Source organism: Rousettus aegyptiacus, unplaced genomic scaffold, assembly GCF_014176215.1.
Source record: "Rousettus aegyptiacus isolate mRouAeg1 unplaced genomic scaffold, mRouAeg1.p scaffold_m13_p_1, whole genome shotgun sequence".
Taxonomy (NCBI): Eukaryota; Metazoa; Chordata; class Mammalia; order Chiroptera; family Pteropodidae; genus Rousettus; species Rousettus aegyptiacus.
The window spans coordinates 72,617,047-72,644,794 of NW_023416284.1; the positions used below are offsets into that span (position 1 = coordinate 72,617,047).

The following is a 27,748-nucleotide window of genomic DNA, read 5'->3' on the forward strand; positions in this document are numbered from 1 at the left end:
TGCCTCTTCACCTCAAGTAAATATTATGTCTTCATTTGAGCACTGCTTTCAGGAGTGTTCTGTAAAGGACATTACGGTACTTTGCACATGGTTTGCATAAATATTAGCCAAGATCAAGGACAGAATGTGCTGCAAGTTATTGATGGTAAGAGTAGAAGGCAAGAGTAGTGCTTGAAAACCAGTGTGTCCTCAGTCAATCATGGCAACTAGGACCCTTGGGTGCTTCAGCCGCCAAAAGGAGAGGTTGAAATAATTCATCCTCGAGACCTCTTCTCTTCCAGCACTATCATTTTATGAAACCTAGTTTTTACAAACAGATTGTCTTATTGCTTCCTGCATTACCAGTCTGTTTGATGTCTGTGCCTAGCTTCCTGAGAGCGCTTGAAATTACAGCAGGGATAATTTCCATCAACAAGGTGTAAGACATCGTAGTGGATATTGGGGAAACAGTGTCAAACTGATATTAAATGGAATTGAAAGGTGATGGCTTGCAGATAAAAATAAAGATATTCCAGGATAAAATCAAAATATTATATAGTTTTACTTAAAACTAATTAAAATAAATAAAATTAATTTTAAAACTATGTCACGTAGTTTCTAACTCTCAGTATATAGTCATTTAGAGCATACAGCTAGGACTTTTTTTGGCTTTTATTGGTATGATATAAATAGATGTCTCATTAAGAGTAAAGATTGTGTCTTTAATCAAAAGTTGACTATTAACTTTTGTGAGCCTGCAATATACTTGTTGACCCAGAGTAGATTTATCTTCTGTCACGTGTGCTGAGAAGCACTGGTACAAATGCATGTCACGCCTGGATCAGAGTCTTACTCTCCAAGGCAAGGCAAGGGGTTGGAATGTCGATTCTTGCTGACAGGTCACATTTGGTATTCTGAGAGACCCAAATGAGAAAGGCTTGCATCTGAGATATTAGACAAATACCAGGTCATCTTCCAAGTCTAGTGCAGTGGCATTAATGATTTAAGTGTTCTGTAAATATCGTTAAAAGGAGGAAGAAAATTTCCTACAACCTAAAACCGGGTGACTGGAAAAGTGATTATTATTAATTCAAAACATAGTGAGTTCTAGGCTGGACGCTCTGCCTGGCCTGTACCATCAGCCTCTTGCTTGTAGTTATACCCCTAGGGCTGAAGGATGAGCTCCTAGAACAAAACACTGGCATTTCATGGGAAATGGATGAGAAAACTGTCTGCTTGGAGATGTGTCTGTACAGCTTAGGGGCTGGAAAACAACCTGAGGCTGTGAACCGGAAGAAAGGAAAAGACTGCACTAGGCGGGCTCTGCCCTGCTCCTGTGAGCTTGTGCCTTAAAGTCAGGCAGGAGGCTGAGAACTAGAGACCCTGTTGTGTTGATTTATGGAAATGTCCCAACCCTAGCATGGCCTGTCAGGTCATAGCTTGTTGTGCCTAGGTGGGCTCTGGACCAGAGGGCAGATGTGAGCCAGGTACCCGCCCATCACAAGGGGCATTGGGGGCGGGGGACTGGAGCTCTCACATTCCTCTCAAAACACCTTCTAATGGAAAATGGGAAAGCAGAACATGCCTAGTTTCAACAGATCCACTTTCTCTGATCTTTCTTTAGTTATTTTCCCGTTTCTTAAATTCTTTGCTTAAAAGAACTCCTCAAGAAAAGATTTCCATGGTATGCTTTACAGAGGTCATGTGGAAGTCAAGAATAATTGGCCTCCCTTTTTGGCTAAGAAGTCATAAGTTAAGGAGAATTTAGTTTGCTCCACCTGCTTCCCCTCACCCTCGCACACACTTACTCTGGATCCATATCAAGGATGGACCACTGATAAGCAAATCTAGAATGCAGTATGTATCCCACAAAACATTCACTTCCCTGTTTAGTTTTAAGTATATAATTCCAGCATGCTTTTTTCTATCACTAGATGTTTAGAGCTCCCTCCAGTGTCACTATGTTGTCATATTTATTTTAAGCTTTTTAAAAAGATCGTTATTCCTTTGACTATGGCAGGGAGAGTTTATTTTCTTTACACTTACCTCAAAGCTTGGAAAAGTCATGTGTGTCCACAGAACCTATAGACTGGCCATTCCTGTGCTTCTTTTAAGACACAGAGAGTTTGGGGGGCAGAAGAGGATGAAGATGTGATCACAGGATGGCACTGAGAAGGACACTATAATAAATGTGAAGCGTAATAAAAGTATAGCTTAAAGAGCTTTTCAACCACCCCTCTTTAGAAAATGGAAGAAGGCTGATGTTTCAGCTGGGCAGCTAAGGCCCTGGGACTCCATCCTCTTGCTTCTGCCATATGAGGCAACACTAAATGCCTTGTGTGTTTATGATTCTGGCTGGAAGGCAGTTAGTGGTGCATGTCCCAAGCTGAATGTGTTCTGCTAGGTTTGTGATCTGGCCGACTTCTCGTTCAAGCTAGAGTCCCAGCCTTTCTCTCTCTCTCTCTGTTTATATTTATATGCTTGTATGTACGTGTATGTGTATATATACTCATATGCACATATATGCCAATCAAGGTATTCAAAATCCAAAATACTGTTTTAATAGAGTTAGTAAAGAGTTTTTATCTACAACTTTGAATTCATACTGGGCTAAACAGCCTCCCTCCCTTGGTTGGCAAGACAGAGGTTCGGGGTTGTGTACAACTTTTTTGTAGAGGTAAGATGTCATTCAATGTGAGGGAGCACGAATACCTATCATTCATAAATCTGTAAAAAGTGTAGGAACTCTGAGGCCACAACTTTCACCGTGCAGCGCTGCCCTCTTGCTTTTTCTGCAGTCATGAGGCAATAACTCGGAGTGGGGCAGGAGCCGAGACTGCCACCAGATGTTCTCTCCTCCTGCTTAATGTCACTGAGAACTGGAAGTTGAATAAATGAGAACAGGAGAGGTCTGGGCCCACGTAAATGATTCTCACTTGAAAGGAGAAATGACTTTCCTAATTTGTTCCAGCCAAGACTTGCATGCATTGTAGACCTGACCCTAGGCGGTGGGAAGGATCTCATAAGTAATGTTTTATGTTCTGTCTGTCTTTCTTCTGTTGTTATTGGCTTGTGGGTTGTGTGCATATTGTTAACCAGAAAATTGCTATAATCTAGCCGTCTCTAATTTTTTATAAACAAGTTAGAAAAGCTATAACATCTTGCTGGCCCATGTATATTGTCCCTGTTTTATGAAACTACAATAAAGGGTGAGCAAAAAGAAAGAGGAAAGTCAGTAATATGCATAGAGAGTACTCTGAATTCTAGGCCAATAAGCGACCAGCAAGTATTAGACTTGGAAGCAAATAAATGGCAACAAAGGAGGGCCTTGTTTCTTCAACCACAGGGGTCAACTGGTGAATGGGAAAATGTAGCAGCCTGAGATCCTAGAATCAAATGATCACTGTGGCAGAGCTGTTGCCTCTAAAGCAGCTGTCTCCAACCTTTTTGGCCTAGGGGACTGGTGCTCCTTTGAGAATCTAATGCCTGATGATCTGAGGTGGAGCTGAGGCGATGATGCTAGTGCTGGGGAGCGGCTAAAAATACAGACGAAGCTTCACCCGCTTGCCCACCTCTCACCTCCTGCTGTGCGGCCCAGTTCCTAACAGGCCATGGGTGGTTACCCGGCCCTGGCCTGGAGGTTGGGGACCCCTGCTCTAAAGGGAGAGAAATACTCAGTTACAACCATGAGATTTAAACATGGTGCTTTTGTTGCAACTGCTGAGAACTGAACAGTTAAAAGTCAATATTGATTATTTTTCTTTTTAACTAGAGACTCAAAACGTTTCCACCAGTGGGCACTCCTCCTACTGGAGGTGAAATCTGCAGAGGTTGTTTTTGTTGGTGATATAACCTTTCTTTATACCATCTCATCTGCCCAACTAAAAGTCTCGGCCACAGCTCTTCCTGTTTCCGCTCTTAAAAGCTTTGTGACAATCCAAAAGTCACATCCTAGAGCAGTCTCGTTGGTGGATAAGTAGTTTATGCTGGTATTTACAGTGTTAAACTCTTGTCAGGGCAATCTCCACATCCTCACCAGCTGCTTGGCTTAGGGAGATAGTAACTGTCCAAATAATGACAACGTATTTCACATGCCTAGTAAAAGAGAAATATGACCCCCTGTTCACAGAAGTACACTGTTCATAAATAAGCTTCCTGTTTAACCAAACGTATTGTCCTGATAACTTAGCCGTTACTTTCCGGTTCTTTTTACCTCAGTTTTTATGCTTTTATCAGAATCTGGCAGAGATGGTAGAGGGAGAGAGCTCAGAAGTCCACATTGACCCTAGAGCTCCATCCAAGAATTTCTTTCCTTCTTTCCTTCTCTAATCAATATGCTGGCTCTAATGACACTCAGAAATGAGATACTTTATGGGAATATCTGCCAAAATTAGATTATAGTTAGAAAATCAAATTTCTATGTGAATGTTCATCCAGAAGGAAAACTACATTCATGTATCCAACAATTGATAGAAAGATATGAATATATATATTAAGCAACTTAACTTTTTTTCAAAACTTATCTTTTTGCTTACCAGATTTCTTTTTAGATTTAACTAATTGTTTTGCTTTCTGATATTTTTCTACAAAATGGCATACTACATGACTAATAAAAATATAAGACATAAAGGAGATGAAGCATGCTGAGAGAAGAAGGTACTGAGCTCAGTTTTGGACATTTCTGGACTTTTCCGAGACGGACAAGCTGGTGAGAATCTGAGAATATGAATCTGAAGGTCAGCGATGTGGGAAACCTCAGTACAGAAATGAGGAGTCAAGTTCGGAGTGGATGAGGCAACCCAGAGAAAGCACCCAGAGTGAGGAATGATGTAGTGCAAGGGCAGAATTCACTTTAGCAAGGAGATGACAGCAAGGGAGATGAAGGAAGAATGGGCAGTGGGCTAGGAAATTCAGTAACATCTCTCTCGTCAAAACACAAGGTGATCTGGGAACAGAAGGCGAACTGCGGGCACGGCCCCCACTAAAATCTAGCCCCCTCTGCTGCCCTTACCATAGGCTCACCCTCCTGTCTCTGCCATCAACATAGAACCACCCTTATGAGGAGAAAAGGTGAAACGATAAATCTGAGTAAAAGAGCACCCATTGGAGGCTTTCTTTCTGAGGCCAGAAGTACAAGTTACCTAAGCTGACCATCCTTGGCCTTCTTGGGATGGAGGCTTTTCCCTTTTAGCAGCCCAAAACGTGTATACGAGTTCCAATAGGAATGAATATTCCAAAGAAGAAAAGCACTCCCTCAAAAAAAAAAAAAAAAAAAAAGGCCACGTGGTTTCAAGGGCTTTTAACATCTTAACTCAGCACATTGAAATTTCCGCCACTGTCCCCAAGGTCCTGAGTCTACCTCCTCCAGGAAAGGGGATGAGAAAAACTTCTCAAACCCCTATATAGACAATCATTCCCAAATATTTTATTTCATTAGTGATAGTAATCAAGGGGTGTCTTAGAGGCATGTAAGTATTCATAATTTCCATCAGCCCTCCCATTTTTATCAAGAACAATTGGCGATTTCTCTATTTTGTGTAAAGAGCTTACCCCCTCCCTCAAAAATGCCCCCCTCACGCAGACCTTGAGAGCCGCTGCTAGGTCTCAAGGATAAGTTTTAAAAATTAATGGGAACTAATATTTGCATGTCTCATTTTTGTTTTGTAAAGTGTTATAAGGACACTTTAAAATACTTTTCCAATCTTCTTAAAAAGGAAAGGACATTTTAATACCCCCAGAGTGAGAATAATATAATCTCAATATAAATCATAGAAATTTAGCATTATGACAAATTCACTATATTGTCTTTATTTTTCTTTGTTTCCATGGGTTGGCCCTGGTTCTCAGAATAGCATGTGGGAACTACTGGGTTACAGTGTTAGCCAACAAAAATGGTCAAAATATCCCATTCCAACAAGAATAGACCATGACCTTCTTTGAGCCTTTCTCTGGCTTGTAATTCTTGAAGTTTTCTCATGCCAAAATAAAGACTTCTTTCCCCATCCTCTTCTAGACTATAAGCTCTTTGAGAACAAGTACAATATGGTATTCTTAATATCTTTAGCATAGAGTCAGGTACAAAAAAGGTGCACTGTAAATGTTTGATGAATGAATGAATGTTCTGAAGCCTATGCGGGGGCGGGGCGTGTGGTAGTTGCCCTTCCTTATAGAAAAAATGAAGAAACCAGGAGTTCTTCTGTAAGATGTCCACCCATGTGGTCACTGAAGAATTCAGCAGTTAGGGTAGGCTGAATAGAAATGCCATCAGCCAGGTACCCAGAACATCTATAAAGGCTTAAAGTGACTTGAAAACTGGTACTTTGAAGCAATAAATATAAGCGAATGACCATGTCATCTGGGCTTGACTGCGTAGTCAGAAGAAAAAGGATTTTTGAATGAGGAGAAAAGGCCCTGTACAGGGCTGTAGGGGATGAGCTAACTCCATCCGAAAGGGCCATAGGATGAACAGTAGTCTCTGCTGTGAGCCAAGGCTGAAGCCTGGGCTGAAGGGAACAATTTAAGGAAAGGTCGAAGGGCAAGGAGAGCTGCTTTTTACTAGATCTGCTTAATCAGAGGGCAGAGTGGAAAGAGTTAATGCTGAGTGAGCACAAGGATTGGAGGATAGATGAAAGGGAAGCTTACACAGTGCTTCGCAAACTATAAAATGTATATGAGTCACCTTGCCTTCTTGTTGAAATGCACCTTCTGGTTCTATTGGTCTGGGTGGGACCCGACGTTCTGGATCTCTAAGAAGCTCTCTGGTGATGCCAATGCCTGTGGTCTGTGAACCACACTATGAGTAGCAAGTATTTAGAAAACAAGGTATTGAGGGTGCCCAGGAAACCCGGAAACCAATTAGAATGCTAATGGAAAATTCATTGCAGCTGTTTGTTTGTGCCCCCCCCCCCAACCCCCACCCCTGTTAGAGCATGGAATCTCAGCAGCAACACTGTTATGTCTTTGTTGGGGGTGGAAGGTTGGGGGAGAGGGGAGCTGGCCTGTGCATTGTAGGATGTTTAGCAGCATCCCTGGCGCATACCCTCTGGATGCTGGTACCCACTTCCATTTTATGACAAACACAGATGTCTCCAGACTTCACCTACTGTCCCTTGGGAGACAAAACTGCCCCCCAGCTAAGACCCTGGGTTAGAGGGAGAATTAGGTGACACCCTTCAGACACATTTACCTCCTGTCTTCTGGACCCATGAGGCAGAAATGACTTAATTCTGATATACTTAGAAGGCAACACACTTTTCACTATTTCAGTCTTGAGAGATGCTGAGAAAGTATTTGCTTTTAATGTGACAGGCTGATTATTTTAAAGTGTCCTCAGCAAAGACCAGTGCCTTGGCCCCACTGACTTACAGTTCTAGTAGAACAGTAGGGAAATTTCTTTCCAAGAAAATGTTGGTTAAATAACATCATTTTAAGTCATCACCATAAATAACCCCACCAAAATCGTGAGATAAAATAAAAACTCCATTATCTATTCTCAGGATACCAGTATTAGTAGTTCACTAATGACCTCTAAGAATTTCTTTGTATCCATCCACTGCCACATTAAACTTTTCTTACACAGCCTCTAAAATGCTTTCCAGCTACAAGGTCAGTCAATTGACAGTCTGAAAAATCCTGACAAGGGGACACAAGGGTTTGTTTTTTGCCGTTGTTATAGTTATTTCTGCTTAATGTGTTGAGAAAACATTTCAAGGTTTTAACCCCGGCTTGAGTCTGAGGGCCGAGGCAGTTTAATGGACTAGCACTTCATTTGTCCTCTAGTGGTGAACATGCACTGGAGGGCCTGAAGGCCCATATTATCCAATCAGTTAAACTTTCCCTGAAAGCCAAAGAAAACTTAGATCCAAACAGGATGTAGTCTCAAGCTAAAACAAAAATGTACATCATGTTGAAAAGGCTTCTCCAAGTGCTACAGTTAATAAGCACTGTTGTGTTTTTACTGGAAGAGCATGCATCTAGCCAAGCATTCTTCACATTTTTCCCAGGATTTAGTCATAAAATCATTTTAGACATATTGCAAGAATAAAATGTGTACGTATCTGATAAAGGGCACAGTTTTTTTTTTCTTTTCTGCTGTATAGCTCCCTAAAGTGGGGATAAACAAACTATACGCAACACATACAGACACACACACACAGCTGTGTGTAGGTTTATGTATATGCACGCATATGCACGTATATGTGTACACGTGTGTTTGTCCTCCCCATGTAGTGTGTATGTGTGCATAAAACAGAAAACACACACGTATATGCATATGTATCTATTTTCACCACTCGAGTGCAAGAACTTGGCTTCTTTATTCGCTATTATACTTATTTCTAACTTGATTTAAATTAGATACCGCAGACCTTTCCCCTGGTTTTGAATAACTTAGATCCAAAGCACAGAACACTTCCTCAATGTGCCCACATATCTACAACATCTTTAGGAATTCAAGTTAAAGTGACTTTGGATCTGACTTATCTAGGATATTGCAGCAGTGTAGACACGGTTTCTGTGTGTGGTCAGGAAGGAAGCAGGGCCGTGGGGGTCATTATCCATAAACGCGGACATGAGCGCATTGTCATTGGCTTCACCGCTTATCAAAGGAAGGAGAAAAGAGAACCCAAATGGTATTTGAAAGAATTCCCATTTTCAGGACAAATCAACATAAAGGCAATAATCTGTGGTAGAGTCTAAAGAGCACTGGACTTGGATTCTTGGGTTTGAGTTTTGACTGTGCAACTTACTAGGTATGTGACCTTGGACAGGTCACCTCCCCTCATGTTCCTCACCTGTTATATGGAGATAATAAAACTCAACATAACAGTGATTATGAGGACTTAATGAGATAATTCCTCAAAACATGTGAACATTGTGCAGGATTATACAAATGTCCGGTCAGTTTTTTCTTGCAGATGTTATTCTTGTGGGAGTTGTTACTAATGTGCAATTCATTTCCGAGTCAGACTAATTTCATTAGAAGATAATGGAAATAGTAAATCAATGAGAGATTAATTGGAAACTCTGGGCCAGTAATGGTTTGGCAGCATGTGGTTTGCTGGTATGTGCCTGTACATGCAGTGATGGAAAGTCTATTAGTCCTGCAATTCTCTCCTTCAGAATTCTAGTTCTAGTCCCTCAAGGAAAAGCTGGAATGAATACCATAGTGTGCTGGTAAAAGCTTAGCTACCTGCTTGGGGATAACAGAGGTTCTGATTTGTTGCCTCTGCTGATTTCTGTGACGTAAGCACTCCTGCATGAGCAGTTCCACGCTGTCAACGCAACATAACCGAACGTGAGGTTGGGAGGGCACGCACACTAACTCATCCGTAGTATTTCCGCTATGCAAGTAGGTGTAATTAACTTCAACCATATAGATAATAATAAAATAGAGCGAAATAACTAGAGTGTGATGAATTTCTAATGTAATTTGTTTAATTGTAAGTTTGTATAATTTAGTTTTTAATGATGGCTGTGTTTAACACTTGGCCCACAGATTAAACAGTCAGCTCTCTCAGGCTTATACAAGTTGGCTCCAACATGCCACTGTTTCTCTTTGGCTACATTAAAACACAAAATTGTACCATGAATCAGCAAGTTCAGGACCATCCTGGAAAACCAGCATGGAAAATGAAGCCATAGATGAATTTTTTTCTGTGGTCTTTGGATGAGCCATTTATGCTTGATCCCAGATTTTCTGCTGTATTTCCCCTTTGGCTAACAAAATGAGTATTAGTTTATGAGAATGGTTTATAGATCTAGTTATTAGGATTAGTATTTGAAATAGTTTCATTTTTTAAATTATTTTAAAGATAGCGAAGACTTAAATAGAGCAGAATTTTATAGGATGTTTGTGGTCCTTAAGAGAAGAATATAGAAAATATTCTCAAAAAAAGAAGAACCGTTTTTTGGGGGTTTTTTTTGTTTTTCCTTTGGCTATGTCCTAAACAGCCCAGGAGGAAATGGCTGTTGGGGAACAGTTCACGATGTATGTGCTTGGAAAGGGACGTGCAGATAAACTGTACCTCCCTCCTTAATCAGAAGGTAATATGATGGATGCCTCATGTCTGACCAGCTACATTACAGCTGCAGAGAATTTGAGAAGCCTAGCTAGGAACACATAGGAAAAAAATCTAAATAAGTAATAAATCTTGATGGTTTATAATCAAAATCATTAAGAGATCTAAAAGCCAATGAAACCAATATTTCAGATACTGAATTATTAACTTATTCCTAGATGTGTTTCAGGCATTTGGCTCATCTTGAAGAAGCTTGTTGAGGATGTTAGGAAGAAGACTGCACAAACTTATAGACACATGACATTTGGGCCAAGCATAGCTTAAAGTTGTAGGGGAGGAAGGGTGGGAGATTACAGGAAAAGAGAGCATTCCATGTTAGAATCTCACATTGGAAATGTATTATACTTTAATTACCAAAAAGCATATTTTAAAATTCAGTCCCATATACAATCCAAATATTGCATTTTGTGTTCCTGAGCAGGAGCTAATTCAATAACGCTGGAGGCCCAGATTTTTAAACATACTGGTCATCTATCATATATTTGGTAGACATATTTTTTTGCAGGCAAATAGTGTGGTAGTAGTAATGTTTTTGAAAATAAAACCACTTACCATAATTCTCCTATCTGATCATCTGTTAGTTATATGCTGTTTTTGTGTTGGAGAAATATATGACCTTTTGGTAATTCTAAAAAAAAAAATTGGCTTCGAGCAAAAAAAAAAAATGTCAGTATGTTATTGTTCTGCTTATGAATTCACTCAGATAAAATATTTTAAAATCTTGTAGATTCTTGAAAAAAATGGTTCTTATTTCTTTTTGGCGTGTTTACATTCAGGGGAGCCATGTGACTGCTTATGGTAGTGGCACTCAGATTTCTAGTGGGCCAGCACCAACTGGAGGACTGGTTAAGACATAGGTTCCCAGACTCCACCTAAGTTTCTGATTACCTAGGTCTGAAGTGAGTCTTGAGAATTTGCATTTCTAACAAGTTTCCAGATGACGATGATGCTCTTGGCCCTGAGGACCACACTTTGAGAACCACTGACTAGTGCTTTTAGAAATAATGAATGGGTCAGGAAATTGTCCCACAAATCAGTAAGCATAAAATTAGTATTAATAGCACATCAGGTATTCTGAATTCTAGGAAGGGAGGAAATTAGGCCATTTTAGAAACACTTACTTTATGACTGGCAGTTTCAGTTTGCAACTGCTCCTAAGCTTAGTTCAAGAGGACTTTTTAAGACTAGCTTGCTTCTGTGTCCGCGGGTATCAGCTGGGGAGACTGAGTTTTCTGTCTTTGCTCTTAGCCATCTCTCCACATGTCATATCTCTGCTGTTAACATTGAAATTTCCCCCACATTGAGTAGCCTGACAGCAGTCATCTGAAAACAGGAAGGCAGCAGGGTTACTGATGATGGCTAGCTAGCATCATTTCTACAGCCAACCTCATAGACGAAGCTTTCCAACATGTTCTTAATCACTAAGGAAAGAATTGGAGAGTTTTCTGCCACTAAGTTCTGCTTCTCCCTTTCTTTGCCTCCCACTAAATTCATCCTACGCTTGTCGTGATCCTGGTGACTGGCTGCTGAGTTTTCACTCAATGAATCAATCCCAACATTGCTGGGTAGAGGAAACACTAGTCCACCAGAGGCTGCAATGGGCCTCGAGGGCAGGGAAGTAAAGAATCTGAAAGGGATGAGAGGTGTGGAGGCATCAGTAAAGGCCCTGTGGTTAGCCAAAGCCATGCACACTCTCCTCCCACCATGCCTACAGGTTAAAATCTGTTTCATAGGACACATGGCTTTTCCAGAGCGTTCCTTTTCATGCCTTCCAGAGCCAGCATGCTGCCCCAAAACTCTCTTTTGCCAGTAAAATTGTTAGACTTCAGAGTTACAGTTAGAAAACCTACAGTTAAACTGATATTCTCTGCAAGGGGAAACAGATAACAAATTCATGAATCATAATTCTACTTAAATTTCTTCTATGAGAAACATGGTATTTTAAAAAAGTGAATCCCAAACCTAATTGATCAGAACCCTTTGAGGAATTTTTCTAAATACCATTTCCTTTGTACCAACCCAGAAAATTTAAGTTCTACAGGTGATTTGGGGATGTCTGAGAATCTGTATTTACTACAAGGTGTGGTGATAATTTTGATAGACAGCCATGCTTAAGAATTTCTGATTGAATGGTGCCAATTTTGATGGTGATGATTATGCTGCTGCTGCTGTTGCTGTTGCTGCTGCTGCTACATTTTCTTTTTTGAAGAAAGACAATTATCCATAACTGTAATAGTTCTAATCTGAATTGTGTTCTCTTGTGTTCAGATGACCTTCATAACAATTATTTTATGTTCCTCACAATGTTTTTGGGAGGTAGATGACAAAACATGTATTATTAGCACCATCTGACAGCTGAGGTACTTTACAGAGCAGAGCCAGAACGGGATCCCACCCTTCCTGCTTCCCGTCTAGTGTGCTTTCCACTATGCCGTCTTTGTTTTTGATGCCTTGAGTCTGTCATCTTGCTTTTCATCAATAGATTACTGCCACTACCATGGTTAATCATGGCATAAGTGGAAGTGGAGAAGCTAAGGTATACCCAAAGGGTCTGTCTAACAGCCCAAGTTCTAAACTTGGAAGGAAGGCCAGAGTTCATCTATTGGAGGGCTGGGCAGTTACGGATATAGTATAAAATCAAGCAACCAAAAAGCAGTTCAGTCCATGATAGGAAGTTACTTGTATGCATATCATGCAAAGGTGTGTGTGTGTGTGTGTGTGTGTGTGTGTGTGTGTGTACACATGATTACAAAGGTCCCAGTGGAGTCCAAGATCCAGGCCATGAAGAGTAATAGCGATTAGTTAGGAAGGCGATAGGGCAACAGATACTGAAGACATAGTAATGAGAACACCAGAGTTCAAAGATAAGACTTTCCAATTACAGAAGTTCTTGGGAAGTAAAACTAGAGTTTGGGGTTGTGGATCAAGGAAGGATCTCATAATTAGAGTACTGACATGAAGGTGAACCTAGTGTCTTCAAGTTGGGACCAGCTGCTAAAGTCCAGAGAGCTCAGATGAGCCAGATATTACATATACAGTTACATAACCTTGAACAAGCCTCTCTTTCCTTTTCTGTAAAATAAGGAGTTGGCAAAGTAATAATCTTGCAGCAAGGAAAGCCTGTTGACAAATGAATATCAAGAACATGGCTTAGTGCAATGAGTCAGTGAGAGGGTTGACAAAACATGAGTGTATAAAGGACTCCTTAGTATTGATCCCAGGTCAGTGACATTATTGCAAGTGATACCTCCTTTTGTGGGGACAGATTGAGCAATTAATTTCAGCATAGTAGACACACTACTAACCCATAAGCCCCATGGACTGGTCCCACTCACTTGGACTAGAGCAAATGCAGTGCACATGTTAGTCATGGGACTCCTGGATGTTTAGTTAATGCCTCCCACTGACCTTCTTCTCTTGGCTGCTGTTGTTTTCTTACTGTCCAGAAGAAAAATGAACAGAAGTTGTGTTACAATGGTAGCTTATTATCGGCTGTGTACTGCTTGTAGTGAGAGGATTGCCAATAAGCTCAGAAACCAAGACTACTGCCTCTCCTTCATTCAGTAGTTTTACAACCTAGAGGAGACAAGAAAATTAGGGCTCTCAAGACAGAAGGAAGTCAAATGAAACTGGAAAGCAGTCTCCTATAAATGTGTGCAATGGCTGCCATTTAGTTTTCCGCCTGCAGTTGCTTCTGGGAATGCATGTCTATGTGGAAATTTTCTATATATTTGCTTTTAAGGGATGCTAATGCCTTTTTAATCCAGGCATATTGGGCTCAGGAAAAGAGAAGGATAATGAATGGTAATTAAGTAAATGAAGGTAGCATTGGTCAGATGGGCTGTATAAACAAGGTAGAATAGAAATTCTCCTGTCCTGTCTGTTTTTTAAAACCAATGATGGTGATATCATTCTTATCATCATATATCTAGAGTTTACTTGCATGTACACTAATATTTCATTTTATCTTCACAACAAGCCTATGAAATAGCTATAGATGCTATAGATTACAGATAATCTTGAATAACAAAAGTTTAGTAACCCATAAGCTATACCAAATTACTCGAGGTCATGCAGCATTCTACAAGCTGGGTTTTGGTGAAAGGTCATGGCCCTTCCGGTGTCTCACCTTTTCCTAATCCCATTGAATCATGCCAGCTTTCTGGTACGGTCCATAAAATGCCAGTGGTGACAACATCAGACTTCCTTTAAAAGATACATTCCAGATCTGCTCTAATGTATTTAATATGAAGTAGCAGAATTTCCCTGAATCCAAGTTTACCTCCTTGTGGTCTTGGGTCCTGAAAGGATTCATACATCTTACAGAGGTTGCATTATCTAGTGCTACTCAAAGGAAAATCTGCTGTAATCCTCCATTGTTTCCAGAGATTTCATGTGTTTTTATGTGAAGAACTGCTCTCAGAAAATTTCTATATTTTGGTAGCAGAGACCTTGGCAAGAAGTCAGTCAAAAGCACATTCCTGCTAATAAGATGTTTCCCAGGACTGCAGCTAACTGCACTGCAGGGGGACCTACAGTCCCTTTCACCTTGGCTGCAGGTTCTTTAGTAAGGAGACCTCATCATGGTCAAGGGTCTGCCCAGCTCCCCAGCTTCTTCATGCTCTCCTGTGCATACCAGGGTTATAGGCCACCATGAAAACCAGGATCGTTGTTTAGTGGTCAAGTGTGTGGACTTGGGATTAGAGGAACCTGAACTCACATCTTGGCTCTCCATTTATTATTAAGTTGCTTTTTTCTCTCTGAATGCCTGTACTTTCCTGGAAATTAAAGAATTCAGGAATTTGCTTGATCCCTTATTCTAGATGCATTTATTTAACCAACTTTTATTAAGTATCTGTCATTATATGTCAGGTGCTGTTAGATATGTTATACTTTAACAATTAAGACATGGCCCTTGTCCTCAAAGAAAAGAAGGAAACAGATCTGTGTGAAAGTGATAGAAGGGATGGTATCTGTTCCTATTTGGAGGCATTCAGTCTTTCAGTCTAGGGAGTTATGCTGATTGCTCAATAGTCCTGAAGTGTGCAGTTCTTTATTTCTTTTAGTTTTGCACCCCTTGCAAAGGGTATTTCTCCTTCACCAGAGACCTGCTGTCAGTGTCAGACACTCAGCCCAGGTGGCCTGGTGCAGCAGGTCAGAATAGCTCACATCTGCTCTCTGGACTTTCTGGAGGAGCACAGCATCCATGCACACGTGTTGTTTTATCACAGATTTCTCTTTATTTCTTTTACGTAAAAGTTTTAAGTGGAGGGCTCAGTCTGATCTGAAAGGGAATGTTTAAGTTCTCGGCGTAACTATTCTGACTCTCCTGTGCCTTTGCAAATATGTTAAAATGTTCTCAGCCACCTCCAGTCCTGAACTCCCATTTTTCATGGTTAACGGGCTGTCACCACTCCCCGGCAGTCTACAGAGCAGCAGCAGGAACGACACGAAGAACTTGATGTAGATATCCTTACGAGCAGCTGACATGTTGTCATCTCAGGAAGGGCAGAATGGCAAAGAGGAATGATTGATGGGAACTTTGTGGAACAACCTTCACTTAATTATTTTTGCATAGATTCCTGAATTGCGGCTTCTTTGCCAGAAAAAAAAAAAAATAATAACAATGCAATAACGCAGACTGCTGTCGAGCCTGGAATGTGCCATTGCATGTGAGGAATACTGCTTGTTCTCTTAGAACCCCAGGCATCTGTCTGTACCTAAAAGTGCTTTATCTTGTGGAAGATTAATAGCCTTCAGGGTGAAGGAGAGGACAGAGACCCTACAGAGAGTAAGATAGGGATGGTTGTTGTTGATAATCAGATGAATGGACTGGAGCCCTGTATCAGGAGGGAAAATGTGTTTGAGATTAGCATGTTATCAGGGGAATGTTTGCACTTATCTCCTTTGAATAAGTTACAAACTATTTTTCTTCTTTCATGAGGGCAAAGTAGTAATTTGGAAAATGTTAATATGTCGTCAAGATGGAAAAAGTCATTTTTGTGTGTCTACGCAAGTTACCAAATCAATCGATGTGTACTGAGTACCTACTGTGTGGGGAAGAAGGGGAGGGAGGATTGGAGAGAACCTGCAATGCCAACTTTAAGGTTTTTTACTTTATTTTGGAGCTAAAATGAGAAACTAGAGCCCTGGGTTAGAGAGACGCTGTTACATTATTTCTCCTATATTCCTTGTGTGAAATGACACTCACTCACCAGCCAGAAGCCCCATCTCGCTCCTCCATATGCACACGTCCGACTGTACGGTACCCACGGTGTGCATTCTGCCTGTGCAATCTCTCTCCTACCTGGCTTCTCTTCACCATCCTCCCTGCCCCTGTTCCCGGCCAGACATCCCAGTGTCACTGGGGCAAGATCCTCTCGACTGCTCTCCCTGCCTATAGAGCTTGGTCCCTTCCCACCATCCTCCACCCTGTGACCAGAGAAACTGTTTTAGTATAGAAATGACTCCGTTTAACCCCTTCAGTGATTTTCCATAACCTTCAGGGCCATGTTGGGTAGGGAAGAGCACGACTTACCTCCTTTCTCCCTGCTGACACTCCGTACTTTGTCAAATGTGGCTTATTCCTTTGTTTGATTCTACATGCTCCCTCCTCTGTCTAGATCTATTGGTTTGATATATGGCAATTTCTTTGTATTCTTCAAAACTCAACATTGCTGTCACCTCCAAAGAGTCCATGCTGACTTTTCCCTCCTTGTCTCATTGAGCTATGCTGTGCTTCCTGCCCATGAAACTCGTCGTGTAGGATATTTACTGTCTGATGTCTTGACCATGTCTGCACACTACGTACTGATCTCCTTGAGAACGAGAACTAAGGCTTTTGGATCTTCTATCCTGTGTATCTGGTACAGAGTAGGCAGTCAGTGAACAGTTACTCACTAAATGGATGAAGTCGTAAGGCTAAACTGAAGTAGGAATGGATATAAAGAGATATCACACACATAGTCCTTGCCATCAGTGCCATTGCCCTGTCTCATATCTCGTAGTCACACCATTCCAAGGAAGGCTACACATTGTTTCTAGAGAACCTCTGGAGACTCACTCATGATTGGATTTTTTTTTCTTTACCAAGATTCTCTTTATATGGGGTTCATGTCCCCAACAATCAGTGGAAGAGTATTTTTGAAAGCGTTCACGTGTTCACTGTCATGGATACATGGAGAAATAAGAAAAGGCAGGTATGTCAGAATGAGCATAGATACAGCTTTCTGGTAGTAAAAGAAACTGAATCATCTTGTCATTCAAACTGTGGTATCAAAGTATTATTATATAAATTGCAGTAGGTTACATGAGTCCCTTGAATTAGCTGGATGTACAAAATAGAATTTAAGACAGAGTACAGAGAGAATACATTCCACACACCTCACGTAACCTTAGCATGACTATTTGAAAATAGCTGGTACAAATTGGTATTTGTTAGTTTTCTATTCACAGATTAACAAAGTTGCCCCAGGTTTTCCCTTTAAATGAAGAATTCTTTTATTGACCCAACTTTATGACAGTAAAATGAAGTATTCTGTAGTTGACATTGCGTTCATAACCTTTTTGAATACAGGTTAATCTTTATGTGCTAGCACACTGGCCTTACTTCATTGGCCAAAAGAGTTCCTCAACTGAAATTAATTCCCTTTTGTCCCAGCCCCATCATCCATTTGGGGCAGGGATGGCAGTATCTTACCCATTTTTTTTTCTCTAAGTTACCAGCTGAATGCCTGGCACATAGATGTTAAATGAATAAATTGTTTAGGCAAAGCTATTAGCGGAATGATCTAATGACCATTAATAGGAAAGTGTGTGTAGGCAACTTATATTTGAAGAACTATGTTTTAATAAGTTGTGAACTATTTGGGTATAATCCAATATTAATTATCATCAATAATGGATAAAATATTTTGGGCATTTACTATGAGCACTAAACTCTACTGCCTCTCCCTTTAAGAGAAGACTCAAGTTTATAGATTAAAAAAAAAGGAAATATAATAAAAGTACATTCATTGACATAAAGAGCTCAGGGAAACAAATCTGGTATGACAAAATATTCCTAAGTAGAAGTCCTCCCTTTTCTGTCTACATTGCTATAGAATGGACCATGAATAAAAGAAAAAAATTACAAATCATAAACATTTGCAGCCCTCTCCCTCCCTCGCTGTCCTAGGAGGACTAGGTCATGCTTCTTTAGCCTATTTGTTGTGAGGTCAGAAAGATGAATGATGAAGCTGAGATTAGGCCAAATTTCTCCTCAAGAGAAAAAGGCAGTGGAAAATGGGAGAAGGACATGAGAACAGGCAGTGTGGATCCTGTAAAACAGAACAGGATGAGGTGGGAGGCAAGATGAGGAGCAATTGCCACAGGCAGTGGGACTTTGGGGCAGAGAGGTGTAAAAGGCTTTTTAGGAAGCCCTTCTGTGTATGGGGCCACGTAGTGCTTCCACACGCTCCCTGCTACCTAACCCTCTCATTTGTCCCTGCTTTCCATGTCTCTTCAGAAAACTTTGGCCAAGACCTAAAGTTATGTTTCTTTTAGATGGGACACAAATCATGGAAAAACAGCCTCCACTTCTACCTGGGTTCCAGTAACAGACATTGACAGTCAGTGCCTTCATTGTCGTGGAGGAATGGAAATTAGAAAACTACTTTAAAAGAGTTTTGGGAGTTTAATAAAAGTTTAAACATCCCTGTCCTCTTGCCCTACTCTGTCCCTAGCTTCTTTGCATTATTAATTTTCTGTGCCTAACCTTATTTCCAGAAAAAGCAAAAACTTTCAAGGGAATTCCTAGTTCTTCACTGGGTAAAATTACTAATAAAAGCCAATTACCAATTAGTGGAACCTGTATTCCATTCTGTTTAACTTAATATTTTAAAGCTGTAAGTATAGAAATGTCAGTGGCTCTTAAGTCAGATGCTTTAAAAAATTCCATATCTGTCTAAATATCAGGAACTTCTCAAATTACTGGGAGAGTTGGTACATATTTGAGAAATGGTGGAGTGTGTTGTAATGCCCAGTGTGGATAACCTGACAGGTAGAGTTGTCCGTTCTAGAAGAGAGGCAGCTCAGATCACTGGGTAATGCACCTGTCTTCAGCTTTCAGTAAGAAGTCTGTAGTTTGAGTGACTGAGCACCATATATGTTGAGAGGAATTCAGTGGTGTTGCTGCTACTGCATGCTAACTGAATTCCAGTCACTGGGTAATGAAGTCGCTTCTTCACACACAAACAGCGTTATGTGGCAACATTACGTTTCCAGGGAGCCTGTAACAAAGCACCACAAAGTGAGTGGCTTGAATAACAGAAATGCATTGTCTCACAGCCCTGGTGACTAGGAGTCCAAAATCGAAGTGTTGGCAGAGCAATGTTCCCTTTGAAGACACCAGGAAAAGATTTGTTCCAGGCTTCTCTCTTAGCTTCGGGTAGTTTCTTGGCTTGTGGCGGCATAACTCCAATCTTCTCTGTGTGTATCTGTGTCCCAGTTTCCCTTCTTTATAAGGATATCAGCCACATTGGATTAGAGCCCACTCTACTCTGATATGGCTTCGTTTTAACTAATTACATCTGCACCAAATCTAATTCCAAATAACAGTCCCGTTCTGAGGTACTAGGGATTGGGAGTTCCACATATAAATTGGGGGTGAGGGGTGAGCAATTCAACCCATAACAGTGCCTCACAACTGGGGATCAGGCTGAATCTAGCAGCCCTACATTCAACAGAGTCCCTTTTTTAGGGGAGATGAGTGTCAACACTGATTGATTTCAGGTAACAGGGCTCTCTCAAGTCTGAGATGTAACTTCACACTCCCCTAAGAGCTATTTATGGCTTACAAGCCTGTGAACATTTCAATGCTCGTGTGCAGAAAAGAACAATCAGCCAGACAGATTTCTACACCCACTTAAAAGCCCTCACATGGATCCGTCACCCACCCTGAGCACCACGTTAGAGTTGACATCTGAAATGTGTCTGGCATTTTCAGGTAAAGAAGCCTTTAAAAAATATCACGTGAATGCCAATCCCTTACTCTCCTCCTGAAAGAGCCCAAACACAGAGATCCAGACACAGGGATCTGCAGAAATATTAGGCCATAGATAATCAGGCCTCTGAATAAATCTGGAGTGAGGGCAAAGTGTCTCCGGCCTCATAAGATTTAAGTGTCATTAAGCTTAATTTTTCATAGTATTGTCTACCTGCCATATAGTAGATGCTCGCTGGAAGTCTGAGAACAGGTGATAAATGGAGTCTCCCTGGCCATGGATCATAAAGGTCCCTGCGTCTGTCCCCTTCTCCTGGCCTCCATGTTAAGAAAGGTGAACCTGATGCATTTCCCCAACATTTTATCTCACTGTACATACAATCTGGACATACCGAGGTGCTCATGAATGAATCACTGATGTACACCTGGATTGCACCCTGAACGAAGTCAGAGAAGCACACATCCCAGCTTATTGAAAATGCCACAGCCAAACCGATGCCTACCTTTGGGAAGCAGAAATATTCCACTCCCCACTAGGTGGATGTGCACAGTCCATGCTAGTCCATCTGTGTTTCCTTCCTTTGTTCCTTCTTTCTTGTTTTTCCTTTCTCCTTTTTTTCTTACTTCCTAAGACAATTATTAAGCATATTCTTGCAAGACCCATCTTGAGGAGATATTCAAAAACGATCCATTCTTTCTGCCTGTATACTTGTAGGCCGAGTGAGTTGCTGCTGCCTTTTCTCTCCTGCCAGAATCTCATGGATACCACTCTAGAGACCTTTATTACCCTGCCTTATAGTGACCTCTGCACATGCCTGTCACCCAGTGAGACATGAAGTCTCAACCTCGTTTTATTTGGCTGTGTTTCCCTAACACCTACACAGTGACTAGCCAGGTGTTCAGTGTATGGCCATTGATAGACTGACTAAATGAATGAACAAGCCCCTCTGTGCTCGCACTGCACTATTCTGAAGTGTCATGGAGGACACAAAGAAATGAAGTTGATGGTAGGGCATTCTTCTAAATAGCTTCTATCATATAAAAAATAATAATAATAAAACGTATACTTATGCCAACAAATAGCATCCTAATAATTTAGTAAATCTTTAGGAGTTTCCACTGGTATAATGGAGAGAGCACTGCTCGTAGACTCAGTAGATCTGGACTCCAGTTTTGGCTCCACAAGTTACATATTCTCTGATCTTGGGAATTTTCTATAACATATCTGACCCTCAGGTTATGGATCTGAAAAATTAGGCCTAATGGCAATCTTTAAGAATTCCTATGGCTATTTAAGCGAAATGCCATATGTGAGCTTTGTGAGTGATAAAGTGATGTAAATATATAAAGTATTGCTTCTGTTATAACACAGGCACTGCCTGAGTTAGGGCAGGCCAGCGGAGAGGTATGGGCAGTAAGCGTTTTGAGTTTCTAAGCAGGAGTAAGCAAGTAAGACATATGCAGGAGGTAGAATTTGATCTGAGCTTGGAAGACTAAGGCTGTCTTGGCAGAGGGAAGGAGAGTGGCCTGAGTAACCGTAAATGGTTTGCAATGAGCAAGGAACGTGTGTGAGAGGGGGTCAGAGATAAGCCCTTTAGGCAGAACAGAGGCTGATCTACCCATCACGCAGTAGGCGGAAAGTGCTTAAAGCTTAAATTTCTCAAACTGAGCTAAATTGCTTATCCTTTTACGTTTACGTGCTGTGAATTATGATGGTGTTTCCTTATAACAAAGCTGCACCTTATCTAACCGAGTAAAGTCACTCGTCATTCCCCAAGCACGCTGCACTCTCTGTGTGATCATTTTTTATACACAGTTCTTGCCAGTTATCGAAATGCTGCTCTCTCTGGTGACTGCTCACCGTCCGAGTCGGCTGCCTCCTGTCTTCTCTGTGCCACATTCTCGCTGCCTGCTTCTGCAGGGGCATGGTCTTCCGCCTCACCACTCTCAGAGCACTGTTCTCCCGCCTCCACTGCAGTAGCATTCATGACAGTGTGCTGCGATGGTTGGTTTGGTTTTGACTTCTCCATGACCATAGGTTCCTGGAGAACAGGGATTGTCACCTTTCATCGGTGACCCTCAGGTGCCAGTATCATCTGACCCCAGTAAGTGCTCGGTGATTAGAGGGAAGAAGGAAGCTCTTTTCAAACTCTGTACTTAATTTACACCAAAAGGCAGGTCCTTTGCTTTTAGATTTCTGCCAAGAGGAAGAACAGAATCCTAGATTACAATCGGGATGAACTTGAGGGATGATGAGAATTGAATGTGATCACATGACCAGTAGGCTGACTTGTCTGTAAAAGCCTTTTGAGGGTGTGCCTTGTTGAGTCCAGTGGTATGGTTTCGAGCTTACTTCCTTTGAGGTTGATCTATTTTGGGCTTTTGGCAGAAACAGGTTGCTCTTTATTATTTGTGATTATAAATGCTGTTTGTTTTGATTTTATTTAAATATGCGGGAATTTCTCTGGTATAATTCTTGAGGATACTGGAAATAAGTTGATGGGAGCACTTGTGTGAATGAATGAATGAATGAATAAAAGAATTGAACAATTTTGAAACTGTATTGATAGGTCCCTTCAAGTATTTCTTTGTGTATTCCTCACCTTTCAAGAATGTCTGCAGTTCCTTGTGTGCAGTCACTTCCTTGAGCAAATGTAACTACAGTATAACAACGTTTTTAAATTGAACAGTTTTAAAGACAGGTTATTTTGAGACCAAAAAGTAAAGTTTGATGTCAACATTTTGTTCTTTAAAAAAAAAAAAAAAAGTGAATTCGGGGTTTGCCAACCATTAATCAAGTGCCAGAAAAAAATAATATAAATGGCATTCTCAAGAAATTTATTTTTATACTCTTAGTTTTTATGAAATGAAGGGAAACTGTCTTGAAAATCTATAGTTTTTCAATTAAAAGGAAAGGAATAAATTGGTTCGATTTACTTTTACCTTTGAAGAAACTCGACGTGTACGTGGTCTCCCTTCGGTCCTCTCCTCTCCTCTAGCACGTTCTCACCCCCACAATGCCAGCTGTTTCCCTCATATCATTTCACTGTTTGGAGGGTGGGGAAGGTCCTTGTGGTCATTTTCACCTATAGTCCATTCAAATTCATTAAAGACACCAACTGGTAATGACTTCTGCTGGGTTAAATGAAATTCTGTGGGTAGACAGACTAGTCAAAATATAATCCCACAGACCCCAAGCAGACATTTCTTTTTCATTTCTGATATGCTGTAGGCATGGAGGAAGGATTTAGTCCAAAGTGCCTTGGGGTTTTGTTCAGTCCAGAGTGTAATTTTTTCTACTTTTGCCTATAGCCATTTCCTTAACATTAATGAAAGGACTTTTTCCCTAATGAAGCATGAAAATTGATTGTATCTTGCCAGGAGGGTTCTTCCTAAGTCTTAAGATATTAAAGATTTCATGAGAACCACATGAAGAATATCTTCCTGAATCATTTACATTTTCCCCTTTCGTAGGCTTATGTAACCATGCAGAAAATCTAATAATAAGTGTGCTATTAGTGTACCATGTGCCATCCTGTAGGCAGCCATGCTGTGGGGTAAGAAAAATACCAGTGCCCAGGGTTCATGGATTGCATTCAATTGCACAAGTGTCTGAAGTAAAGCCCTGTTGGAAAATCTATAGCTAATTGGGCAGAGAGTCCATTTTTATCAGGCTTTTTTTTTTTCTTTCCCTGTTTAGTCTTCTTTTCTTGTGGCAGAAGGAAACACAGAAGCCATGGAGTACATTCACAGTGAAGTATATTTTTCCAAGCAAGTGACTTGAGTTATTTTGATTCTCAAAGCAATGTTTGCCTAACGCAGGTGATGTCAACCCATATCAGAACAGGGCACAGCAGCTCAATTGGGGTTAGAGAGAAGCCTTCAGTTATTATCACAGAAGGGCAACAAATAGGTAAAAACAAAGATACAAACATTGTTATCGGTGGAATTTTCGCAGCATCCATTTATAAATCACAAGGAGTTCATGCTGCCCAAGTTCTGAAATTTAATAAAGGCTTCCATCCAGGTCCCCTGAAACTGCTGTGGTCATCAAGGTGAGAAAATGAGGAAGGGAGAATTTTTTAAATTCCCCTGGTTTTGTAACCAGGCATAGAGGGGCATTTGATGGGCTAGAGATACACATTCACATCTGTAGTCAGTACAGGAATTGCAGAGTGGTTGATGGCTGTTTCCTCAGAGACACTTTCCTGTAGATATTTGCTTTGGACCCTAAGTAACAGGACTGTAATTCCTAAAGTATAACTATTTGTGCTTGAAAAAGAGTTTTCTGTATAACACGGCTTAGTCAGGGAATCAGTGAAGTCAAGCCTGGGCAATAATGTATCGCTTCTAAATCCCGGGGCCTTGCTGGTAATCCTGGGGCTTTCGTGGAACTTTCTCATGGTGTTCTTTTGACGTAGTGATAGGGCCTAAGCACACTCAGGCTTTCTCTCCTGGGGGCGGGGCAAATGTCTTGGCTCCAGTTGCCTTTCTCATCCTCTTCCCTCTGCAGCAGTTCTGCAAAGTCGCCAGGTATGCGGGGGAGCGGATGCCTTTTTTCTGCCAGCTCAAGCAGTCTTCGGAAGCAGAGTTAGCAGGGCTCACTGCTGCCACGAAGCCAGTCAGTCTTTCTGAATTTCTGTGAAATTAGACATCGCCAGGGGCTCCTGTGTCCTCTTTTCCTTGGAAATATGTAAGAAAACATGCAGATTTCATCAAAGGTATTATATGTTGAACGGATGTGTTTCTCTTCTTCCCAAGTTTTTCCTTCACAATATTTCTGTAATACTTGTGTGCTGAGGTTTACTTCTTTTATCCCAAGGCCCAGCTTACCTCCATGTCAGACAGAGGTAGGAGCTGCTGATCTTTGAGACACACTTACCTCCAACTTCACAGGCGTCCTTTCAATACTGCTAAGCTGGAGTAGCTTGCTATCGATGATGCATCATCATTTATACCTTTTGAGACATTTTCTCCCTAATCGATGCTCACTTGGACATATGATATTTCATTAAGGTCCAGAGGTACTCATTAAAATGAGCATTGAAGAACGTGCTAGGTGTCCTCATCACAGAGTCCAAGAGGGGGCCCTGGGAACTCACTATGGAGGCATTTATAGAGTGTTAAATTAAAGGATTACTGTTGTGCTAAACCATTTTCAGACTAACGGTCAGTTGTGGGAAACCAGATATGACGTTTAAGTAGGCTTGAACTCATGATTTTATAGTAAGAAAAGTTGTTAAGCTACTATTACTTTTAATAAATCCTCTAGCTTGCTAATTGGCCATACTCTACAATGTGGTGCTTAACCAAATATGGTCTTGGTCTCTAGTTTTGATATGTGTGAGCATTATGTTTTTCTGACTGGATTGTAAGCTCCTTTTTTACCAGGGACAATGTCTTTTTTTTTTTTTTTCTGACCCCATCCTAAAAGCTTCTAGTGCAGTTCCATGTACATAACGTGAGCTAAGGAATTTGTTTATTGAGTGATTGCTCCATTTTCACAGTGTATTTATCACATGGTTTATGTCATGGTGATTTATGTAAAATGTTGTACCTAATTACAGAAAAACATTGATATTATATATTGATCTGTAACCAGGTTATCAACAAAAGGAAAAATACTATGAAGTTCATATGGACCTAGAGAGGACAAACAGGTCTATTCTGGGTGTGATGTCATTAACCTGATAAAGAAATGACTTCTAGACCGCCCTGTGGAGTGGCCTGAATTCCTTTACCAAGAACTGTGGGTGGAACAGATCAAAAGGTCTGTTTGCCACTTACCTTTCACTCAGCAATTGCTAATAATTGCCTTTTCCCATCCACATTAGCATGTCCACAACACAGATAGAAAATAAGTAAAAATTGTATAAACTGAAAAACTAAGACACAAACAAGAAACTTCAGATCATTTGTAAATGGCGGCCAGATCATTTATAAATAGAAGGCGCAATCAATATAAAAATACAACTGGTGGTTGCAGACCTCTAGGAGCCTGAACAGAGATGTCCTCAGGCAGCGTGACCAGAACACCCTCTGAAATTCTTTGCAGAAGGAGTTACCGGAACGCCCTCAAAGCCCTGCGCCCCTCTCCACTTGGGCCTCTTGTTCAGCCTTTTATCACATGCCTCCTTCCTGCCACAGAAAACCTTTGTCCCTACATTCTCTATCTACCACAGCCACCTTCTCAAAGTGTCTACCATAAGGAGTCAATTGATTACATACATGGGCCCTCAGCATTTCAGAAATGATAGTTACTGCCAGCCATTACCAAATGGAATCCACTTCAAGTTGACAGGTTTGGGGCTAGGTGTATACTGGACTGGATGGAGTTATGTTGCATTTCTGTGTCGGAGGGCTTTAACCATTTGCAGTTTCTCCATAGCTTACCCATCTATCCCACGTGTGAGCTTCTCTCCTGTTTTCTCTCAACCGTTTTTTTCATTCTCTTGGTCCTCTGTTTCTCTCCAGATCTTCTGCTTCATTTAATTGCCTTTCCTCTTCTTTCTTATCAGTCCGGCCCTGGGTCTGGTGAAGGCAGGGACGTAGGAGAGTACAGGCTTCATGCCAGCTTTTCTTCCAAAGCACATTCTCCTTCGTGGAATTCAGATGTTCAATTTTTCTATTTTTTTCTAAGATTCCTCCCAGTTTTATGAAAGAGAAGTGGGTCGGATTTGCAGAATGCCTTGACTGGTTGATTTTTTTTTTTAATGCGATTTTTTAAAATGTATATCAACAACATTAGACAGAGATAACTGGCTTATTGACTCTGGTCTGCCCTGGATTAAATTAAATAGTCATGTTACAGAAATTCTACAATGTCGTATGTTCCAGTAGAGAAAAAGGTTAAAGAAATGTATAAATTTCTGTGACCTCTTTAGACACTTAGGATTAAACCAAATTAAAACACTTCTATCAATTCAATATAAATATTGGATTTTTAAAGAACAGATTAGTATATTGCATATCTTTTGCTATCACATTTCCTCTTACTTAACCAGCTGAAATGGGACTACTGTGAATTAGAAATACTAACATCTGCAAAGATCATACCTTTTAGTTTGAAACAATAAATCCTCATTCATTCACATTCTTAAAGAAAGTTAAAAACATAAAAGGCATGTAACTACACCATTTTTAGTTCCTGCACTGGCTCATTTTAAGCATATATAAGAGTGTTTGAATACTCATTTTTAATTAACAAAACATTTGTTTATAATCGGTTATTTTTATAAGTAAATTAAATACTATTCTTACGTACACTATTCATTTGCTTTGTAAAACCATTCTTTCTACTTAGTGTGAAAGCAAATTGAGCCCAGCTTCACTCAAATGTATTGTATTTTTCCTATTTTCGGGGCTCGAAAATGTAAGCTTCCTATGTCAGGGACTCCCTCATACCCACCACCACATCCCTGGGCCTGGCTCCTAACATGATTTCAGCTGCTTGGGACTCAATCGGTATTTGCTAGTGGTTAATATTTAATGCCATTAATTTACATGCCAAATTACCTACCATTTGCCAAATGTTTTTTTTTTTTGAAATTGACTATTAGTTATAAACTGTAGTATAAAATTTTTTCTAGTTTTATCCTTCATTTAACTAGTTTAAAAAAATAGTTGATTCCATCCTATAATTCTAATTACAATACACTGTTTAGCGAAAGAATTTAAAATTATATATATTCAGAATAATTCTAATTTT

General features: G+C 40.6%; 1 protein-coding gene across 12 annotated transcripts in view; it reads left to right on the forward strand.

Annotated features, from left to right (window-relative positions):
• ATXN1 (ataxin 1) overlaps nt 1-27,748 on the forward strand; it is a 364,038-nt gene that overhangs the window by 281,581 nt on the left and 54,709 nt on the right. The window lies entirely within an intron of this gene.